Source organism: Acomys minous (assembly GCF_964271855.1).
Source record: "Acomys minous genome assembly, chromosome: 8".
NCBI lineage: Eukaryota > Metazoa > Chordata > Mammalia > Rodentia > Muridae > Acomys > Acomys minous.
The window spans coordinates 23,227,623-23,249,832 of record NC_140489.1 but is presented as its reverse complement, the minus strand read 5'-3'; the positions used below and the strand labels follow the sequence as shown (position 1 = coordinate 23,249,832).

Here is a 22,210-nt window from a genome sequence, read left to right as displayed (position 1 = left end):
ACACACACACACACACACACACACACACACACACAAATATGGTGTTTTGGTGGGAATCCAGCGTTTAAATCAGGGATAATTAGAGGCATTTGTGACTACCGTTAGTTTAACCTATGATTATAAAAAAATATCTGTACATATATAAAAGTGAAATACTTATCAGTTAGGGAGCCAAAATCTTCATAGTCTTATGGAGCCTGGGACTTCCTGCTGTATCTCATTTATTTGTATCTACCTTGCTTTAAAAAAACCCAACAGTACATCATTTATAAAGAACTAAAGGAAGGCATGAGATAAATGGGAGATACAACACAACAACCATAAAGAAAAATAAACATAGAGGTCAGAAGCAGAATCATCTCAGACTTCCTACTGTGTGGATGGATGAACTAAACTTTGCTTAAAGAAAAAACAAGCTCTGAACGGCTTCTGTTGAACTAACTAGTCCTTGTCATGTCCGTCAATTTAATAAATCCATTTTTATAATATATTGGTCTTTTCCTTTTAGATATCTGTGAGTAATACAAACATTTCTATTAAGAAGTAAAGCTATTTTTCCTTTCATTTTCCTTTTATTGAAAATAGAGTTTGTTCTCTCAATATATCTTGGTGTTGGTTTCCCCACCTCTACTTCCATTTCCTCTCCACTTCCTCTTCTTCTACATCTACTTCCTTACTATCTCCCATTAGAAAACAGGCTTCTATGAGATGATAACAAAATGACATATAATAAGATTTTTTAAAAAGTGAATATGACAGAATAGGATACACCAAACAGAAGAACAGAGCTCAAACGAAGACAAAAGAATCAGGGTTCCACTCATCCATAAACTCAGCAATCCCACAAAAATGCTAAATTCTAAGTCATGGCATATGCACCGGGAAAATGCTGCAGACCTGTGCAGACCCTTTGCATGCTGCCTCCCTCTCTGTGAGTTCATATGTGCACTGACCATGTTGATTATTGATTTAGAGGGCCTGGTTTCCTGAGTGGCCTCTTCTTGCTATTGTTCTTACACTCGTTTCTTCCTCTTCCATGGCATTCCTAAACAATGAGAGGAGGAATTTGACAAAGACGTCCATTTTAGAGATAATTATTCCAAGGTCTTTCACTGCCTGTGTATTGTCTGGCTGAGGATATCTGCATTTGTTCCCATATGCTTCAGGAAGAGGCTTTCCTAATGATGGCTGAATAATGATCAATGAGTATCTAAGAATGCTCTTAGGAGTCATTTTATTGCTACATCTTTATTTGATTGTTTGTGAGTTTTAAGAACAGTAGTATTGGTGCTGGAGAGATGGCTCAGAGGTTAGGAGCGCTGCTGGCTCTTTCAAAGGTATTGAGTTCAATTCCCAACAACCACATAGTGGCTATAATGTGATCTGATGTCCTCTTCTAGTGTGCAGGTGTACATGGAAGCAGAATACTGTATAATAATAATAAATAAATAAATCTTTTTAAAAAAGGAGTAGATTTCTAAAAGAAAAAAAATCCAGTGGTATTTGTTTTTACCCTACGTCTCTGGCCTATCTAGCCTCCTTTTCCTGGTCTCCAAGGAGTGTCAAATAAGCATTCCATCTCATGGAATGGGCTTTGAGTCAAATCAGATACTAGTCGATTATTCCTCCAAGCCTTCATTCCTACTTTTCAACGTCTTTGGTTTAAGATGGTATTCTGCAGGCTATCAAAAGAGAAACATAAACGCCAGACATCAGACCAGTCACAAACTGTCTACTTGACAGTGGAATCCTGTCTGCAAGATCCACTAGTGCAATGTTGGCACAAGGTTTATGGGAAACATGAAGCTTTTCATGATGAACGAGATGATGTGCCTCACAAGCCTTTGTATCTCGTTTGGGAGATGAATGTAGAGGCTATTAGAGTTGTAGACTGGAGAATCCCTAGACACTGTAAGGAAGGCTTAACAGACCATACTGCCGAATGTAGAAGCAGTTGAAGCCTACCTTTCAGGCCTTCAGAGTATAACATGGACTATATCAGGAACTTGATTAGAGGTGATTAATGTCATTGTCACTAAGAACATGGCTTCATCTGCACATGCCATGAGAAGGTGAATGAGGCTGAAATTCAAAAGAATACAGGTCACATACTGAGCTGACAGCACAACGTGACAGCGTTGTCCACACATCGACAGGTTTTGTAGGCCTGAGAGAGGCAAGTACAAGTGGATTACAGAGGCTGTACCAAGGTTTCCCAAAAGCTACTAAAGTTGGCCACTGTGTTGCAGAGTTGGATTCCCTCTTGGGAAGTCTTGAGGGGCACAAGCATGAAGATGAGAATGGTGACAATGACTATTCCCAGGATGATAGACGTTACAACTGTGATGGGTTTACCATGTAAAATTTCAGGCATGGAGTAGAGTTTGCCCAAGACAGAGAGCATGTGTGCCAGCAGAGCTGGAGTAGCATGGTTGCTCAGGGATATAATCAGAAGCTCCATATGCTGTATTTGAAGATGCAGGTCTTGGTGTTTTCTATTTTCTCTTTCAGTCTTTGTTTTAGCTTTTCTTTGCTATTCTGGGAGCACTTATTTTATTGTATATAGGCTGCATATAACTTATTTTTTTTTAGAGGCTTGCAGTCTAGAATTTCAAAAGAATTTGGGCATATGAGCACTGTTGGGAATGTTGGTGGATAAGGGGACTTTCAGACACAAGCTAAATGTACTTTGCACTGTACTACGTAAATGAAACATTAACAGCCAGAGGCAGAACATTATATTTAAAAAAAATTAGGTTTGGGTGTCAGGTTGGCAAGGTGTGGAGGTGTGATGATTGCTCCCTGTCAGCTTGACAAGGTTTAGAATGACCATGCAAACATATATCTAGGTCTTACACTGTGTTTCCAGAAAGGCTTAACTGGGGGTGTAAGATCTACTCACAATGAGGCTTCTAATGAACCCATGTGCTGGGATCCCAGGCTGAAGGAAAAACAGCGAATGAGCTCCGTGTTCATCTTTCTCAACTTTCTGACTTTAGATTAATTACTGTGACCAGTTGCCTCCTGCTCCTGCATTCAGGACTTCTCTACCGTCATAACTGTACTTTCAGATTCACAAATAATTTGTGTTTCTCTGGTATTTTGTTTCAGAAAAAAAAAAAAAACAACTAAAATAACTTCTTCATAGTAAATACCTTTGTGAACCTGTAAAACAGGATAATAATCCAGAGCATCTCTTAGTGAGTAGTGGCAAATTTCAAAGTGAAGTTTTAGGGGTTGAGAAATGCTATCTATGAGAAACTATTTAACACTTTCTAGGAACAAGCTCTAGCATTAATTTTAATTTTCAAAAGTGGTTCAAATAGAAAAAGGAAGAAACAGGGAACCCAAGTAGTTCTAACTGAGTAAGTAAATGAGACAAGTCAATCTTGGAAATTCAAACACTAAAACAATACAAGAATATAGTAACGATGACACGTGAAAGAACTACTTGAAAACCTTTATGACTACTTCTACTAGTAAGAAGAAAAAGCAAGAAATAATAGTTCCTCAGCAAATTTTTTCATGACACAGTGACAAATTAAAGTCTCTGAACTCAGGCATTTTCTTTCTTGTGTAAAATTTGATACCAAAATGTTGGGTCTAAATTTCTGAATGAAGATCAATATCTATCATATCTTATCTCTATTAACTTAAAACATCTATCTTGGTCTAAAAACATCTTAACTCCTAACATACTAAGCTTAATTGAAAGACTAAACTATCTGGTTTTCAACTCCATCAGAGATATGAGAAGGAGTAAAACTTAACTATCTGAATGAACCAGAAGTGCAGATTGGCAGCTTCTAAAATGAAAAAATGACTGAGACAGTTTACTGCCCGAACAGTCACCCAACATTCTCTATAACATTGGAGCATCATCTTCAGCCTTCTGGCCCAAAATATCTGACAGACATATTTGCAAGGCAGGAACTACTGAGGACTTGCTTGCCCTGTCTTGCCAGAGTTCAGTGGTTGATTCTACCTGCATCTAAACTTGCCTATTTTTAGGCAGAATTCTGTCTGTGGCAGAAACATGGACATTTTTCCCAGTGGCTTTTTTTTGCCACATTTGAAGCCAACTCCATAAGGAGGCTGCTTGATGCTCATCATCTTCTTTGAGGCAGGCTGGAGGTTGCCAGGTGTTAACATGTCTTCTTGTCAAAGAATCTTCATTCAGTGTCTTCACTTACCAAGAGATTGGGACAGATGTGAGGACTCTTACTGGGAATCTAGGTAAGAGAAATATGGGAGATGGGGAAATAGAAGGATCCAGAGGATCTTAGAAACCTACAAGAAGAACATCATAATGGGTGGATCAGGGTCCAGGGGTGTCTGCTCAAACTATTGCACTAACCAAGGACAATACAAGTAGTAAACACCAAACCCATACTCTGATCTAGCCAATGGACAGGACATCCTCCACAGTTATGTGGAGAGTGAGGACTAACTCTGACATGAGCTCTGGTGCCCCATATTTGATGACCTCCCCTTCATGCGGAGCCCTCGTGGCACTCAAAGAAAGAAGAGGCAGACTACCAAGATGAGACTTATTAGCTTGCAACCATAAAGTGGAGGAGGCGATCACCCTTGGACATGGACCTAAGGGAGGGTAATAGGGTGGGGGTGGTAGGGTAGGAGGAACAGAAGGATAGAGTGATGGGGCAACAATTGAGTTGTAATCTGAATAAATTAATTTAAGAAAAGAATCTTCATTCAGAAATTTAGACCCAACAAGATAGGAAAGATGTTTACTCCAAGTTTGCCAAATACAAATAGCCAAATCATTATGAATGTAATGTTTATATAATTCCTGATTGTCTCCTGGTTCTTTCTGCTGTATGTAGTCTATTTTATTCATGTGTAATAATATAAATGTATACATTAAAAAGGAAACATAATAAAATTTTTGACAATAAAATGTGATACCTGAAAGTATTGAGCAAAATAACTAGAAGAACTACATGGTTCTATGCATTGGAAATTATGAGAAACTGTATGGAACTAAGTGATCAGCAACTGGAGGATTAAGACACAAGTAAAGTCCTATGAGGCAGCATTGAATTATCTGTAGTAAAATACATCTTGTGATAAAATATGCTTTGCAGAAAACACTAACTACACAACGATAATTTCTTCCTATGTTGATGTTTGAGATGCCTCATTGGAGTTAATTTTTACACATGCATCTGGATGGTAGACTTGGTTTAAACTATTTTTAATTTAATAGGAAGGAGCCTGGGACTGAGAGCTATTTAATGATTTCCTGATAAACTGACGGGGACTTGAAATAAGATCTTCTAAGTCCAAGTTTGGAATATCTGTAATCGAACAAGCCTGAGTGAAGATGTGTTAGTTTTCCTAATAAAAGTCAGTCTTGAAAACTGTCTCTGCCTTTCAAAGAAAATTAACTTTATTTTTCTAGTATGTCAATACCCAAAGAACATATCTCAATTTTAATTCAGAATCTTATATAGACACATTTAATTAAATGTGCCTTTTCAGATTATAAGATGTCATCTTCATCAGAATCCCAGTAAGAAATAAGAAGCTCAATCACATTTACTATAATGGCAACATCTATGATTAAATAAGTCCCTCGGTAGATCTTGCATTTCTTTTTATTCCCCGCTTTTTTAAAAGGTGTGTCTTTTACTTATTCCCTCTAGTGCAGTTGAAGAATATATATCAAGTTTTTGCTAGCCTTCCCTTGGAACAGAGCAACTGCAGAACAAATGGCAGGTTTATGTAAGAGGAAATCTCCAAGGTTTAACATGCTTTTGTTTCCTGTCAGTGTGTACCTTCTGTTTTTGTTCATGCATAATCATCTTGTAACTTACACATAAATGAAAAAAAAAAGTAACAGGGCTGAGAAAATGGATGTTCCAGCAATTATTTATAGGCTGGTTTTCCAATCTTAGTCTAAAGGGCTTTTCATGAGACCAGAGACTCCAGTAGCTGGGGCTGCAACATGCAGAAGGCTGGATATAAAATAATGCCACAGAGGCCCCTATAAAATCAGTACACTGTCAAAAGAACTTCATCATCACTTGAATGAGGCCTTCTCTCTAGAGAACTGTCTTTCAAAGCAGTAAAGCACTTTGCACATACTAAAATTGTTTTAGTTCTGTAATGAGCATGTAATTATGTGTCTCTGGGTCTCTACTAGACTGAGAATTTGACAGGGTAGACACAAAATCTATCCATCAAAGGCCTGCTATATGTTGTACGTTTTCCACAGATGTTTGTGGGGTGTACTCTACACTCTGTAGTGTTATGCTTTCAAATCAGAAGGAAATGTATCCCAGAGCTGCAGATGGCAGGACAACAGCTCCACTGACGAAATAATTTCAAAAATTAGTAGTATTTTCTACTCATGAAAGAGAAGAAAAGCAATCTCGTCACTGTGTGCTAAGCCATGGATTTCCTCACAATTGTCCCCACCTTAGAAGAAAGGACGCATTTCTATGCCTGTCAAAGAAGGCTTATTTGTGAAATCAAACCATCTTTGAGCATCTGCGAACGGAAGAATGATGGACTGGGCATGATTGAAATAGGAAAGTGAAGCCAATGTAATTCTTTGAGATGCTAAGGTCTAGTTGAGAGACAAAAACATAGACAGTTAAACATTACTTTATGGAAGACTGACATGAATGCACAGTAGTGGAAAATGTGAAAGAGAGAGACAGAGAATGGTGGGCATAATGACTATCATCTTTACGTAAATTGAAATTTTCAACAAATGAGGACTAAGATGTGGGAATAGGGAGAAACATGCAGAATACCTCACAAACAAGAAAAAAAGCAAAAAAAAAAAAAAAGATCAGAGAAAGACTATTTTGACATAGATTAGTTGAAAATTGTTTCAGTGTGAGTAGACAAAGAAGATTGTGGAACAGTTTTCAAAGCAATGCTCAAAGCTCAAAGTGCCAGGAGATGCTATGCACACTGCCAAGGGAGAGGGGTAATCACTAGACCTACCCAGGTATAATTCAGTATCAACTATAACAAAGCCTGCACTGGCATGATATCACTAATTGTGCAATTGGACTAAAGGCATGCTCAATAGGAAGAAATTAATGCCTGGTACTGTATACTTCACTAACTATTCATGGATGGAGAGGTCATAGACCATAAAGGAGAACCTAGTACTGTCATTTTCCTAAGCTCATATACTTCTTAAGTATTTTGGACTTGTCGTTAAACATACAGATAAGTGTAGCTCTTGCCCTTCATCAAAGAAGCTTCTTTTTGCAAGAGACAAGGACTTACAGAGATCTACAACTTGCCAAAATGCAGAGAATGGGCTAATGTGAAATCTCAAGCAAAACATTTGCAATGCAACCTGCACAAGCGGAAAGGCTGAAATGACATTATGAAAAAGGAGCCAAAAGGCTGTAAGATCCAGAATCTCAAGATATATGATGCTAGGTACTTTCCTCTAAGACTAACATGAGAAATGTACTCATGAAATCTGATATTTCATTGTCTGATCAAGACCCAGATAATAACAGTGCCAGGTGACATGGCAGTGTGGAGAGCAGAAATTCCACATGGTTCCACGCCTAGAGGTAGAGTTACAAATGGTCACTAAGAGACTGTTGAAAGGCGAATCAGTCTTTCTGGGGATCAGGTTCCTCATAGGATGTCCAACCCCACGTAGGTAACTCTGGACACATGGGTATATGAGTAATCTCTCTCCGTCTCCCCCCCCCTCTGTCTCTGTCTCTCTCTCTCTGTCTCTCTGTCTCTCTCCCCCTGTGTGTATGTGTGTATGTGTGTGTGTGTGTGTGTGTGTGTGTGTGTCTGTCTGTCTGTCTGTCTGTCTCTCTCTCTCTCTCTCTCTCTCTCTCTCTCTCTCTGTGTATGTGTGTGTGTGTGTGTGTGTGTGTGTGTGTGTGTGTGTGTGTGTGCATGTAAAACAATAATGATTAATAACACCACTGATTTGGGAGGGGGAACATGAGTTTAGTTTAAGGGAAATAGAAGGTGGGTGGGAATGTATGAAGTTCTTAAAAAGAGGAAAAAATATCAGAGGACTTTCATAAAAGTGTCTCATAAGGAATGAGTCTGATCTGAGAGAAAGCCTATGAGAATGTTTATTTGGGTTTTTACTAGTCACTCTGGACACTTATTTTGGTCATTTGGCTATCGTAAATTTATGAGAGATGGGTGGATTTAGCAACTTGTCTCCTAAGGAATGAGTACCAAAACAACCAGAGGAATTCTTATGTGATACCTGCCCCCTTGAGATTGGCTAATGATTACTCACAAGACCCACACTCAAAGTCTAACCATGAAAACAATGTTAGGAAACCTAAACCGAAAAACACCACAAAATCCCTAATCCTCACTTTTCAAACTCTCAGAATCAGGGGCTGGGAAGGTGAGTCCTTGCTACAACGTTCCCCATGCAATCATGGGAACTTGAGTTTGCATCTCAACACCCAGTATAACAAGCCATCAACACGTGTGTTTGTAACTCTAGCTCTGGGGAGGAGACAGGAGTATCCCTGGGGCTCATAGTCTAGCCAGTCTAGCTGGTCTAGCCATGGTCCTCATTCCTCAAGGGAACCTGGAACAGGAAAAGGCTGTAAGAGGAAAGTGATGACATGTGAACTTAGTTCATTGCAGTGTAGCCATGCTGATTTCTCAGTTCAAATAAATGTTCAGGGGCAAGATGGGAACATGAATAGATGCTGCGTATACTAAGATTGAAGGAATTTGTTTATGCCGTGAACTGCGTGATGCAAGGAAAGCCCCATGAACAATAGAAAACAAATGCATGTCTAATGTACCTTGCCTGTGCTGATTCCCCAGTGGAGCAAGAATAGTCTATGTCTGTTTTCTAAACAAGAAGCACTGGCTCAGTGTGCACTTGAAGTTACACAATGTTGACCTTTTCCGTACTTGGAGTGTAAAACATGGTCTCATCCAGGCATTGCGTTGTTTTAAGTACTACCTAGTATTAGAAAGACAGCCCAGTGCCCCCTCCTGTGTGTGTGTGTGTGTATGTTTGTGTGTCTGTGTGTGTGTGCACGCATGCGCATGTGCTTGCACGCATCCATGTGCATATGCTACCTATTAACAGAGAATGATTTGAGAATTTGAGATATTAGAAGAGAAGTAAATAATTTGGGGATGGCAATCCAATTTTAGTTGCCATGAAAACTCCATTAAAGACTAAAGCCTGAAAGAGTATTAGTGAGCTAGATTTCTGTTACTTCTCATTTCTCTTCCCACTTTAGACTACCATGAACCTTGTGATGTTTCAGTGATTGTTTCTCAGTACAATGTAAAAGAACCATAGCCATCACAGACTGAGTTTGTAAACCATTATAGTTTGCAGTCCCTGGACCACAACCACTTCTTTTCTTCTGTCTCGTCTTTGTGATTTTCTAAAGCTTACTCTTAAGTCATAAGGATAGGAAATATATTACATTATTTCTCTTGATACATTTGTTATGCTATTTTCTTTACTTACATTTTAAAAGCTATGATCATAATAACTGCACCGGTAGCTTTTTAAAACGGACAGCATGCTCATTGCACTGTTTTTTTTTTTTAATATATATAATTTAGAATCACCACTTCGGGAAAATAAAATTCTATATATTGATAACGTTCCCTCTTCCTTGTCCGGATTCATTCTCTTCCAGCAGTGTAAATCGCAAAGTAAATCCTATTTAGGATTCCTTCTTGCCAGTTAACCAAATATTTTCTTAAAGATGAATTTAATAAACTACCCTTCCAGAAGGAGGGTGTAGAGGAAGATGGGTTCTGCGGACACATATGCACTCTTGCATAGGAGAATGGATATTTGAAAGCAGATGGAAACGCATTGTCCTAAAGTGTGGTGTTCTTTGCTGATTCAAGAGCTGAAGGAGTTAGCGCTATGCTCTACTGCCACCTTGGCAAATGAGAAGGATTTACAACGGAATTCTTGAGGCTGAGGTCTGAAGCAGCTCCGAAGGCCTCTCAAAGCTGCTGGGCTGCATTTGGAGTGACTGCTGTTCACATTGGGTTAGGTATGTTGGGTACTGGGAGAGAGGCATCTATTCTGTGGAAAAGCACGCTTTGCTCTCCTTCTAGAAACAATCCGCTTCGGCAATGCCCGCCTGTAACTCTCAGAGCTTTCTAACAGCTGCCCAAGGCGGGGTGAGAGGGGAGATACTGCCCTTGTGCGAATCTGGGTTTGCCCTCAGAATTCAGTCCTGGTTCATTTGACATTGCAGGGTACAGCAGACATGCCCCAGAACAATTTCCTCAGGACTAAGGTTCTTTTCAGGGTCAGGGAGATGAGTCTTTGCTTATTCCGTTAACTTCCTGGAAGTTCTGAATGCCTAGGCAATGCTGTTTTACTAAACCCAGCATGAGTTTATAGTATGATAAACCTGCTCTAAGGGAAATGAGGAAACACTGTTGGTCAAACTGTCCTTAAAACCAACTTGCTGTTTCAAGCCCACACCCTTATTCCCTTTCATCCCTTTTTAATTTTTTTTTTTTTTGCATTTTTATTCTTGTTTGTGCCCCCTACCCCTACCCCCGTTTATTGCACTTTGGCCTTCCCTTCCTGTTCATTCCCCTAATCACTTATCAGCTTCCTTGTTTTTTCATTCCCCCTAGGTCTTCAGGTGTCTTACTCTTTCTTGAGTCATGTCATTCAGTTTGCAGCAGCTTCTGATGGATAGGTGGGAGGCAGCCGTCCTTGTAGTTTCATTTAAATTTGCCAGAAGTGGGCGGGTACCCTTCTCCGGTCCTCTTGCACCTCACTCCAAATTCTGTTAAGAGTTAGAGCTGGATCAGAGATTTCCAAGTCTTCAAAGCTCAGCTGGGAAAGGAAATTATATGAGAGGCGGGGGGCGGGGGCGGGGACACAGACGTAAAGGAATAAAACTAACTTTGCTGGCAACTGCAATAAATCCGGTAACTGGAGGTGAAAAAGAAAAAAAGAAAAAAAAAATAGATCCTGAGGGTTGGGTCTGGTCCGGATGAAACGCTAGGCTGCTTCCCATCGCTCAGTCTGGCTCGGAAAGCGCGGCACTGGCATCTTGCCAAGCGAGTGCCCCTAGACAGCCACACACCCACTGGAACTGCACGTGAACAAAGCTTTTGCCCAGAGACCCACCGCCTGCGGTTTCCCAGAGCAATCTAGCTTCTACCCGCAGTATAGGGTGAACACAGGGTTAAACTAGTTCCCTCCTCGGTGGGAGGGAAAGGAGGGGGAGGGGATCGAAGGCTTTCTGTCACGCTGGGTACCTTGCAGTTAGTTGTACAGTTGAAAGCGGTCGCCATCACTTGTGAGTTTGGCGTCCTCCATTGTCACCACCGAGGAATGCGCGCTGGGAGATAACACCAAGTGAAGGGCTTCTCAAACACGCAGACCTCTGTCTGCTTCCAGGTGCACTTCTATCTGGCCCTCGGTCTAGAGTTTCCAGCATCTGGAGGCAGCAACTCAGAACCGGTTACCGCCGCCGTCCACTGAGCCTCAGGACCAGGGTGGCAGTTCTCAACGATGGGCAGGAGGGACCTCGGCGGCGACCCCTAAGACAATACCATGCCCGGGGAGTCCCTCTGCTGCCGCGCCAGCTTCTTCCCTTTCCACCTCCCCGACCCAGTGGGATTCGGATGAACTAAGGAGACAAGGCCGCCAGGTAAAGGGATTGCAAAGCCAGGTGAAGTTTCTAGTAACTGACCTAGTTTTCCTTACGAGGACGCCAGGTTATTTAGACCCCTTCCCCTTTTTGAACAAAGTGGGTGGGTGGCGGGTGACGTCCGTTCTAGCTTTCGTCTTTTTATCCCCAAAGAAAATATACTCTTTTTTTTTTTCTCTACCCCGACTTGGGGGACTTCTATATTCAAGTCGAATTCACATCCTCTAGGGAGTTTCGTGACTGAGTTGTGTGTAAAAACGCTCATTTGCTACCTACCGGAAACATCGATCCTAAATGGAGTTTTCCAAATCCCCCTATGCTTTTAGAACTCCAGCCTTTCATTTCCTTAGAATGCTTCTTCTAAGTCCGGTAAGTAGCAGTCTCCCCTACCCATCATCTGTGCTGAATGCCAGAAGTGTTAGTATCAAGTGTCTGTATCTCAAGCAGCTACGCGCCCTATGCCCGAAATCCAGGATCAATTAACCACCAAAGCGAGGATTCTAGTTCGTTTTTTTCCCCCAACCGAGTGTGATTTTTTTCAAGCGAAGGACCTTTCCTGCCCTGCTGTTGTACCTAGGACTGGCAGTTCCAGAGCTGGTGTGACTGCGCTTTCCTGACTCACCCGCTGGGCATGGAGAAGTCCCGAGAGCTCCCATTACTGAACTATGATCACTTTCCTTGCTCTGCGTGCCTGGGATGCGGAGATAGGTCCTTCTACGCCCTCAGGCGCTGAATGCAGATGCCAGAGCAGCAAAGGAAAGGATCTATCCAGATGCCCTCCAGTCCCCTACCAGGCTCAGGGCCTTTTTGAAAGATTCCTCCTCTAAGCTGACTAGTTCGCGGCCCTTCCGGAAGCTTTTGGAGCTGGCGTGGTCACTTCTTCTTCCTCTTTTTTTTTTTTTTTTTGTAATCCCCACCGCAATGAAGATGCCCAACAGCTAGCTAAGGTCTCCGCACCGATCAGGGAAAGGAAGCTTTCGGCAAAGAGCCTGCCTCTCTTAGAAGGGCAGATCCCACACTTGCTCTTTGGATAAATAAGGTGGCCTGCCACAGGGCTTGAGCAGGGACAGTTGCTGCTGAAGGCTACCATCATAGCTGCTGTCATCTTGGCGCTTCGCATCTGAAGCTCCCGAGATGACTCTCACTATGTGTTCTCAGATTAGAGTCTCCATTCGTGCCCCATTCTCTCCTGGGTATTTATCAGTAACACGTTGAGTTAGGAGAGAAGACAGAGTGTCCACGAGTGTTTTCTGGTCCCCGTTGTATATTTAAAGCACCGGTAAGAATGGCAAGGACTCTCGAACCCCAGTGCTGTGTGCCAATGCGTGTGAATGTGTGTGTCGCCTTTCCTTTTGGGTGGGATCCTTGTGTGGCTTGGGAGACAAATCCGGCGTTTCTCCAAGTTGTCTTACTAGGATTTAAGCGCTCAGATCCATGAAGGTAGCAGACACAACAGCGATGCAAGGAACTAAAAACAATTGGGGAAGCGGTGCCAAGTGACTCAGACTTTGAACTGAGGACAAGGAGTGCGGTCGCGCCTGGGGTTCGTCCGGAAATCATCTCCAGCGGGTTACAGGCAACGCCCTTGCCAAAGTCGTCAGCCCCGAGAGCTGAGAAGATCCCTGGGGAGTTGGTCCAGGCGAGCTTTTAACTGGCAACTTGCTTTTCCCAGGGCCCTACCCACAGTGTGCCTCCTAGTTGCTTAACTCTTGGTGAGGGCTTATTTTCCCCTCTTCCATTAGTATTCCGCTGGCCTCCAGACTAGTTAATACAGGGCCCCAACTTGCTGGACATATAAAGACAGTAATGAATGGAGGCGCAAACCAGGGTCCCATCCACTTGCCAAAAAGAAAGAGGAAAAAATAATAGAAAGTATAATGTCTCCGATTTCTTAGATTACTCTTTAACCTTTTCAAAGAGAATCCCAGGTGGGAAAGCTGTATCGCCTGGACTTCACATCTATGGAGCCTGTTTTCTTAGCCTTTGAAGCAGACAATGTAGGTTGTCCACTGTAATCTACGGAGACAACTCATCTACTGAACATCACTCTTTCCAGGAGCAGCCAGGGTGACAGGGAAATTGGATGTGCTTAAATATGATGCCAAACTCTAATTTCTCCAATTAAAGTTTATAGAAGAAAGCTTGATGAGCGGACCTTGGTGGGCTGGGGGTGCGGCACATTCCCAACGTTGCCTGCAAGTGAAATAACGCCATTTTGATTAAGAGACTTGCTATATTTTTACCCTCTAATGTTACCTTTTGACAATTTTTGAGTCTAAGTAATAGTTCCTTTGGTGTGGTGTAGATCAGCGGACTACGGGAAAAGGGTCCTTCAACTCTCAGAGAAGCTGCCTGTGGGTTAGGAAGACGCCTGAAGCTTAAAAAGAAGGAGAGACGCGGTGCTAGGTCAAGTTGGCATTCTTGGGTTAGCGGGGTGCACTTAACTCTCTCCAGAGAGGACAGGGTTAAAAGCCCCATCTGACTTTGCCTCTTGGAAAGCTTAGGGTAGCAGCGGCTCCTCCCAAGCATTCTTTAAACCGGAGAAGTGGGAGGGACTCCACAAGGGTGGGAGGAGAGGAGGGAGGCAGAGAAAGGGGGCTCCAGGAGGGGAGCGCGCCAGAGCACGAGGGACCCAGGGAGAGGAGGGGCGCCAGCGGCAAAGCCGATCTCGCGACTTCATTACAGTAAACATCTCCCGGGGGTGTCAGGAGGGGTGGGGGTGGGGACCTCGGCGCCTACATTAGCTGACCCGGTCCGAACACGGCAGCAGTGTAGCTAAAGCAGCCTCCACACCCGCGCCCCACAGACTCTGCACTTGGAGCCAGCCGCGCGCCCGCCCCCGCGCAGCCCGAACTGCACGCCCTGCTGCGCGTGGTCCGCACACTCGCTGCGACCACGCTCCCGCCCTGTTCCTCCGCCGACCCGCGCGGTCCTTGGTTTCTCAGCAGTCCCGGACTCGCCCGGACGCTCTCCACTGCCCTCCTGGGTCGTCCTACTCTTTTTGGGGTTCGGGGCGGAAAGGAGGAGTCGGAAGAGGAGAAGAGACCGGAGCTGCGGCGGTCCGAGCCTAGAGAAAGTGGCATGCCCGACCCCTGCAGGCGGAGGTGTTGGAGGACGGGGAAAGACGATGCCGGGGCTCCGTAGGGGACGTAGGCGACAGCAAGCAAGGCGAGCTAGGCGCTTGGGCGCCCGCAGGCTGCCGGAAGGCGCGCAGTACTCTGAAGCTCCGGCCTTCACCTCCTGGAGCTCCGACGCAGCGGGAGACAGAGCTGGGTTCCAGCAGCCGCCGTCGCCACCTGGAGGACCTAGCAAAAGTTTGGATCTGGGGGAGGGCGCTGCGCGGAATTACCAGCAAGGCTGGAAGGAGACCTGGAAAACCTTAGCAGGTAAACTCTCACCCTTAACCATGTCTTCCCCTCTGGGCTTTGGATCTTTTAAGAGCCTTTAATAGGGTCAGCTGGGTTTGACTTAAACTGAGACAGAGGCCAAGTTCAAGGTCCCAGGGATGAGTATCCAACGCGGGCCGTTCGACAGACCTGTTAACTAGATATGGAGTGGGAGTGTGTGGCTGCGCGCGCGGGGCGTGGGGAGGGCATTGGGGGGGGGGGTGTCTTGATGTTTCTTCTTGCCAGATAGGCAGCTGTGCAAGAGTCGACCCTCCTCCCCGAGTTCAGAGGAACCCGGGGCCCCAGCTGGTGTCTGATTTTTGTATAGTTTGGAAATTTAGAATGCGTATCCAAGGACTTCTAAGTGTGCCTGAATTCAGAGAAATGATTGATAGGTTTCACTCACCCCCGTTCTCTCATTCTCTTTATCCCTGTTTCCTATAAAAAGAAGGAAGCCTACTCTTGCTTGCCTACTTATCTTAGCTCTCCCAGATCTTAGATTTGGAGAGGACATGAATATTGGAAGCATCCTCTGAGTCGTCCCTCCCTACTTTCATTCACCTTCTAGTGTCATAAAGCATGAACTATGAAATTCACATTTCCATTGAAGGGCAATATGAAACGTGTTAGCCATTGGTGGTATGAATTTGCTTTGTGTCTATGGCAGGGGAAAGGGGGGGCGGTATGGATATGGATATGGATGTGTGTTCTGCTTCCTGGGGTTAGGGATGTTGCAGAGAGCCCCCTTTCTCCCCCTCTTTTTGACTTGATGATCAGTGATGCGGGGGGGGTGGTGGGGGGGGCGAGTGAGAATGGCCTCATGTGTGCAAGGAGGCTAGGGTACCGGAGGGAAGAAGCTCACAATTCCGAACAGCAGCCCTATGCACTTCAGCTAATAAAATAGCTACTGCTCTCTCCCAGGGCAAAACAAGATTCAGCACCCGCATCACCCCTTAAGGCCCTATAGAGGTTTGAAGCAGCTCTTGGGGCCCTGTTCTCATCTTTATTATGATGATCACTATTAATTCTCCAGGAAACTCCTAGTGCCTTCTCTGAATGAAAATCATCTCTCCAAGAGAGCTTATGATTAGTTCTAATGGAGGGAATCTCTTGTAAAGCTAACAGTAAATAATCAAGTAAGTGCAAGGCGCAAATCCCTGTAAATGCTCCTACAGGAGTGCGAGGTGCAGATCAGATTTCTTTGCATGCTGTGTCTGCTGTGCAAACCCTCTTCTAAATGGGAGCCATTGCTCCCCCATTCAGCTGGGAGTCTGCTTAATCACACAGGGCTCCAGTGAGCTTCAGAGCATGTCCAGTAGCTTACAGGATTATTGCTAAATTTATTATGTCTAACTTCCCCAGCCCAAAGCTAATGTAAAGGATGGCTTCCACATCAGAGTGGGATCCTCTCTGCTCCTACCTGGTATGACCTTATTAAATCTTCCAAGAAATAACCCCCAAACATTCTGAGGTAAATAGAATGCAGGGTTGGCATCTATCCAGCACTGTGTTTGATTGTTGCCGTATGGATGTAAAATTTTAGGTCAGGATCTAAAATGTTAGAACTGGATAATGTCTTTTAAATCGCCAAGGATATTTACCAGATACATGTGACTGACTGGCCACCGTATCAGAGGAGAATTAATCTTTGAGGAATATGCACACTGAGAAAAGTTTCTCATTTTTATGCAGTGCTATTGCCTCTGAATGTGCGCAACTTTTCTTCCCTAGTCTGTTTTCTCAGAAGCCTGAGAAGAAATCAAAACTGGATGGACTAAAACCCTTTAAGGATCTTTGCTAACGACTGTGGATGGTGTAGCACCACCACACTGCCATGTCAAGTTGCAAATATCTGTGCCTGGAGGCATTTAGAAGATGTGATTTCAAACCTTGTTCCATGTGTCCGATAGTAGGAGCATGGGGTTGTAAAAAGAACGGGACCAGCTCTACTATAGCAGAACCTGTGATACCGTTGTAGACTGCGCACAGAAGAAATGCTAGCTTCTTGTAAAGGTGCCCATCACTTTACAGTCAAATAGTTTCACTGTTATTTTACAAAATTCTCAGAGATGCTTTAAGGAAAATAAATCGGGGTTCAAAGATGTCATACTGGCCTACTCTGTGGTCCTCAGAGCTGTCAGTACTGTTTTTTTTTTCCCCTGCATGCAAGGTTTGTGATAATGTGAGCATATCTGAGCTTGAGCGCCTGGATCTCATTTGAAGCTCCACTGATGCCTTTACATTTATTCTGGCCTGCGGGATAAGTTGACTTAGGATTTACACCAACCTTCCCAAAGTAGTGACTGAGTTTCCCAGTTCAAAAACTGTGGTGGCAAAGTATGTCTACAACCAGAAGTCTTATTCTGGAGAGGCTCAGCCGGAGCGACCAATCTAGTTTCACTCTTCTGTTCCATGCTTTTACAAGGAAGGGTGGCTGTTCCCGCGATCAGCAGGGCCTTAGGTTCAAAATAAATTGATCTATGAAAACAGGGAGGGTGCTCAGATCTGCACTCTTTCTAGAATACCCCAGTAAGGTGAAGGTGAAGAGTGCTCTTTCTGTTTGGGTCACGCTTTTCTGGATAATCATCCTTTGATATCTTTAATTTTAATTCAAGTTCATTCTCCCCCCCCCCCCCTTCACTGGATTGCTTTAATAACTTTGTGGTTTCTGCCACACTGATTCAAATTCAGTCCATTAGTGACCTCTATCTGTGAGAAGTGAATAGTCATTGTTTTTCTTTTCTTCTCATCAGCATCTGCAGACAGATGATGTGTGTCTGGGGACCTACTAGCTCCATAGGTCTTTCTGAATATTTCATATTTTGTCTAATTTGATTTTCTAATACAGAATTCAGTCTGAATAATGATATTTAATAACAGTAATAAAATGTTATCAGCAAACGGAGTCCTACTAAATGGTTATTCCATAAAGCATCGACAATATGATCAGCATAAATTAAATCCCTGCAATGTAAACCACCTGAAAGAATTGTACACTCAAGGCATCTGTTGTCTTGAGACTGCTGCTGAATGTGTGTGAAATTTTATTGCCCCTAAGTGCTTACATAATAAGGGAAACTTGATACGGGGGCCCAGAACATATCTGTGGTCACTAGACTTCTTAGTCGCTGCGTGCGTGTATCTTTAAATTCAGCCTGTCTTCTGCTGGGAACTCAGGTGCAGATGAGGAACTAGGTGGAGGTGAGAAGGCTATTATAAGTGGATTGTCCTTTGAAAGGGACTCACAAAACCCCGAAGACTACTCTTCATCCAGCTTTATCTTCTGGAGTTTTTCAAATGAAAATCTGATTTTTAGTTGGTTATTCAAAATGCGAATTGAAGCCAAAGGTTACTGCGTTTCTTCACTTCATGGATACTGTTATCCAATGTTTTCCACATGGTTTTGAAGCAGTGGTGTTTGGGATATGGAGTTTTTAAGCAGTTTTTCTTTCTTTTCCCTTGGGCAGGTTTTGCATAAAAGACATTATTAAAGACCAATTATTGTTAATTGAATTTAAACAACCATTATAGTATCCCTGTTGGCTTTTTTTCTTATTGTTCCTGCCCTCACTTGTTGGCTTTTGTGAAATCATATTCTTTTTCTCTGCAACTACATGTTGAGGGTAGAAGCAGTGTTATCAGTATGTTGTGACTCTCTCTAATAAAAAGCAACCTCCAATTAAGTATCTGATTATAGTCAAGTACACATATGTACACACCTCAAGGGCTATTTTCAGACAGAGATTCTTTTCAAGAGTCTAAGTATGTTCTTTTTATAAAAGGCTATGACACAAATATTGTAATAAAAATATCCTGTGTTCTGGTGAATACAGAGCCTTATTTCAGTCCCACAAAACAGTAAAACACTGTATTAGCAAAATAATCACTGGTATTTTGAGTACATGGTCAAAATCTGTTAGAACCTTCATGTTTCTTTGCTATTTTTTTCTACCCTTTGGCGAATTTCACATCTACTGGTCTTTTTGATTTTCTTTGATTCCTTCTACTGTGGCTCTTTGAAGTGCTTCAAAATTAAACAGTAGCTAGTTTTTAGGGAAATTCATCATGTTATGTTCAGGATTCCAGGGGAGTTAATGACGCAGAAAAAGTCCTGTAAAACATCTTTCTAAAAGAAGTCCTTCTCTCGCAGGCTTCCTCCTTACTGGCCTCCAGTACCATTTGCACTGAATTGGAACTCCATTATTTATTTATTTTTCAAATACCACCTCTAACTTAATTTAATGTGGGATGTGTTTCTGCAGAAGTGTGCAGTGCCTTGTGTGTCCTGAGTCCCTTGAACAAAGCTGTATCCTTGTTACCAAACTGCAACAAGAGAAGGTAAAAGAAAGTCCACTGGTGTAACTGAGGCCATCAGAAAGCCTCATTCACAGTTCTCAAACGCTGCTCAGGCATTCTGCTGATGTTTAACAAAGACACACATATTTTTTTTCCCCTGGCAGCTTAGTGGTTAAAGATTTCAGCCATTTTTGGAAGCATTCTGAAAATAAATTTTTGGAGCTGCAAACCATTGCCTTTTCTTGATGCTTCTAACTTTCTTCCCATGTTGATTTTAAAGGAATGTGCAAGACACTCGGAAGAAGCCTTCTGTTGACCTAAGTTTGTAGGTCCTTTTGTTCACTTCAGTTATATTGTTGTATTTCAGGGTTCCCCCCCCCACCCCAAGCTTTCATACAGATAAGAGAACCGTTTATATGATCTGTTCAAGAACCTGAAGGGTTTGCAATTAAGCCTACTGAAAAATAGTGGTTCCCGAAGCTCACTGGTGCCAATGAACACCGAGACCACCTTTGCTGGGCAGTAAGAGGGCACTGGCTCCTACCTAGGTTCATGAATACATTGCTCACTGGAGTCCACACAGATCATGCTGCCAAGTGGGAAACATTAGATATGTATTAATCCTAAAATAGATTCACATGTTGGTGTCACTCTTAGCCCAGCTGGGTGTGGGTGTTACTATCAAGAGAATCTAGTGTCAGTATAACTTTTGAGATAGTTTCCCATACATGGACACAGATGCTTGGATGGAGGAATTATAAAGAGGTTCTAATACTCAACTGCATATAGGAAAAAGAGTTGCTGAGGAGAACAGCTTAGATAGACATTGCCTCTAAAGACTCTAATATAACTTTTCTCTCTTTTCTTTTTCCCTAATAGTCCAGCTTCTGATTAAGTGTCACCAGGAAGCTATGTTGTACCTGGCTTTGCACAGAGTTAATAACAGACATACATTTTAAAACTTAATTAAGGAGGTTCAAAATTCTCTAAATACAGAGCAAAGTTTTCATGTTTTTATAGATCCCTAAAATGATCAGAGTTGGTTATTTTTATTAAAATACAAAAATTTAATGTCTGTCTTTGATATATTTACATTTAATAATATCATTTCCATACTTTACCACTGTTGTACAAGATTATGAGTTTTTCTCTCCTGAATAATTTTGTGGTGAAGGCATTTGACCCATTAACCGTGATAGAGTATGAGAAATGCCATATTTTTTTGCAGGAAAGAAAATGCAATGGGCATTTTTATGTCAATATATTCCTTCCTATATATGACGTTGTAGGAATTGTTTAATCTACCAGAGACTTAATTCTCTTTTGCAGAGTTCAACGGAGTTGTTGAGAAGTCTAATAAGGTTAATGTGTGTGGAATGCCTTTATAACAATACAGAGTTTTAGTCTCATAAAGAGATATTATTCAAGTTGATAAAATTTATCACCGTGTGACTGTCTTGTGCTAGGATAGGCTGAGTTATGTCTAATTAACAGGATACACAAGATTCCCTTGCCCTTCAGTGTGTGTGTGTGTGTGTGTGTGTGTGTGTGTGTGTGTGTGTGTGTGTGCATTTATCTAACCTGTGAAGTGCTTTTGGCACCCATGTATCTATCACGTATTGTTTTAGTTCATTCAGTGGTTGGTTGCCTCCTTTAGTGAGCTTTCTCCATTTTAATGCACTTCTTTCCAAGACTGAAAGGTAAAATAGGGTGAGATGAGTTCAAGGGTTAGATATTCCTGATATTCCTGCCATTGAACTACTGACTAAGCCGACGGAGACTGAACAAATCACAAATAGAGTCTATTAAGGATATTAGAAGAAACTAAACATTTCCTTGAAATAAGACTGCTTCTGTTTCTGACCAGGTTTAAATTTAAGCATGAAAGTTATTTGTTATGAAAACGTTAGCATTAAAAATGTACCATGAGTTTAACAAATTTGTCTTGTAAAATAAGACCATCATTTTAGTTCTTCAGTAAAAAGGGGGGAAAATTAACTCATTCACTATCAAAAAATAAGAATACTGGATTTGCTATGATGAAAACATGTATTACCAAACTTTATATTGTTTGTGTCGCTAACACCTTGGGAACCAGTTCTTCATGGCTTATTTCTGTAAATTTTGTTCAGTTGTATCTTCTCAATTGTCCTATTATAAACAGTTGTCTCTACATTTATTTTACTTTGCTAATTTGTTTACATGCAGGCCCTTGTGAAGGTCAATTCTTAATGCTTTGATGATCAATAATCCAAAGTTTCAGAAACATAAGCATTTGTGAAGTGTGCAAAATTATCTTGGCATTGTGATTCTTGGTTAGAATGAATATTTCAACCAATGACTCTAAGTTTTTTCATTTCTAGTTGTTATCTTTCTAAGTTTTGAAAGGTAGTCTTACTTTCTGCTTTGTTTATTCATTTGTTATTAGCAATTTTCATATGTTTTGAGATTACTGAAACAGGCTCTCATTTTGTGGCTCTGGCTATCCTACAAGTCACTTTGTAGAGGAGGATAGCCTTGAACTCACAGAGATCTGCCTGCTTCAGATTTCCAAGTGCTGGGGTTAAAGGTATCTATAACTCCTCCCAAGTCTTCCTTAAGCTTAGTATTGTTATAGTACCTTGTATAGCCCACAAATATAAATATATATTTTAAGATGGAAAATTGCTTTCATAGCTCAGCAAAGTAGATCAAAATAATTTGATTAAATAGCATAATAATAAGACCTTAAGAAGGAAGATATTTTCTACTGCTTGAAGTTTAAATAATCAAATGAAAATAGCCTATATGCATCTGTGTAGGGATGTTAGTATTTCAATGTGTGCCCTTGTAATGTGTAAATATATCTTAAGTCTTGGAGATGGGGGATGAAGT

The 22,210-nt window shown here is 42.1% G+C and overlaps 1 protein-coding gene and 1 long non-coding RNA gene across 3 annotated transcripts in view; one reads left to right on the top strand and one right to left on the bottom strand.

Moving 5' to 3' along the window:
• Positions 1-882: 882 nt before the first annotated feature.
• On the bottom strand, positions 883-10,808 carry LOC311603665. Its single transcript, XR_014781209.1, has 3 exons — positions 10,644-10,808; positions 1,966-2,082; positions 883-1,045 (listed from the first exon to the last, which is right to left on the bottom strand). It is a non-coding gene; the product is annotated as an uncharacterized lncRNA (long non-coding RNA).
• Positions 10,809-11,247: 439 nt separating this feature from the next.
• Positions 11,248-22,210, top strand: part of FLRT2 (fibronectin leucine rich transmembrane protein 2) — a 90,271-nt gene continuing 79,308 nt past the window's right edge. Inside the window, exons 1-3 of one of the 2 annotated variants that reach the window (XM_084792683.1) lie at positions 11,248-11,654; positions 11,883-12,023; positions 13,058-15,040. The gene's annotated coding sequence lies outside the window, so the exon portion shown is untranslated. The remainder of the gene's footprint in view (positions 11,655-11,882; positions 12,024-13,057; positions 15,041-22,210) is intronic. The other variant, XM_084792684.1, reaches the window with a different exon arrangement.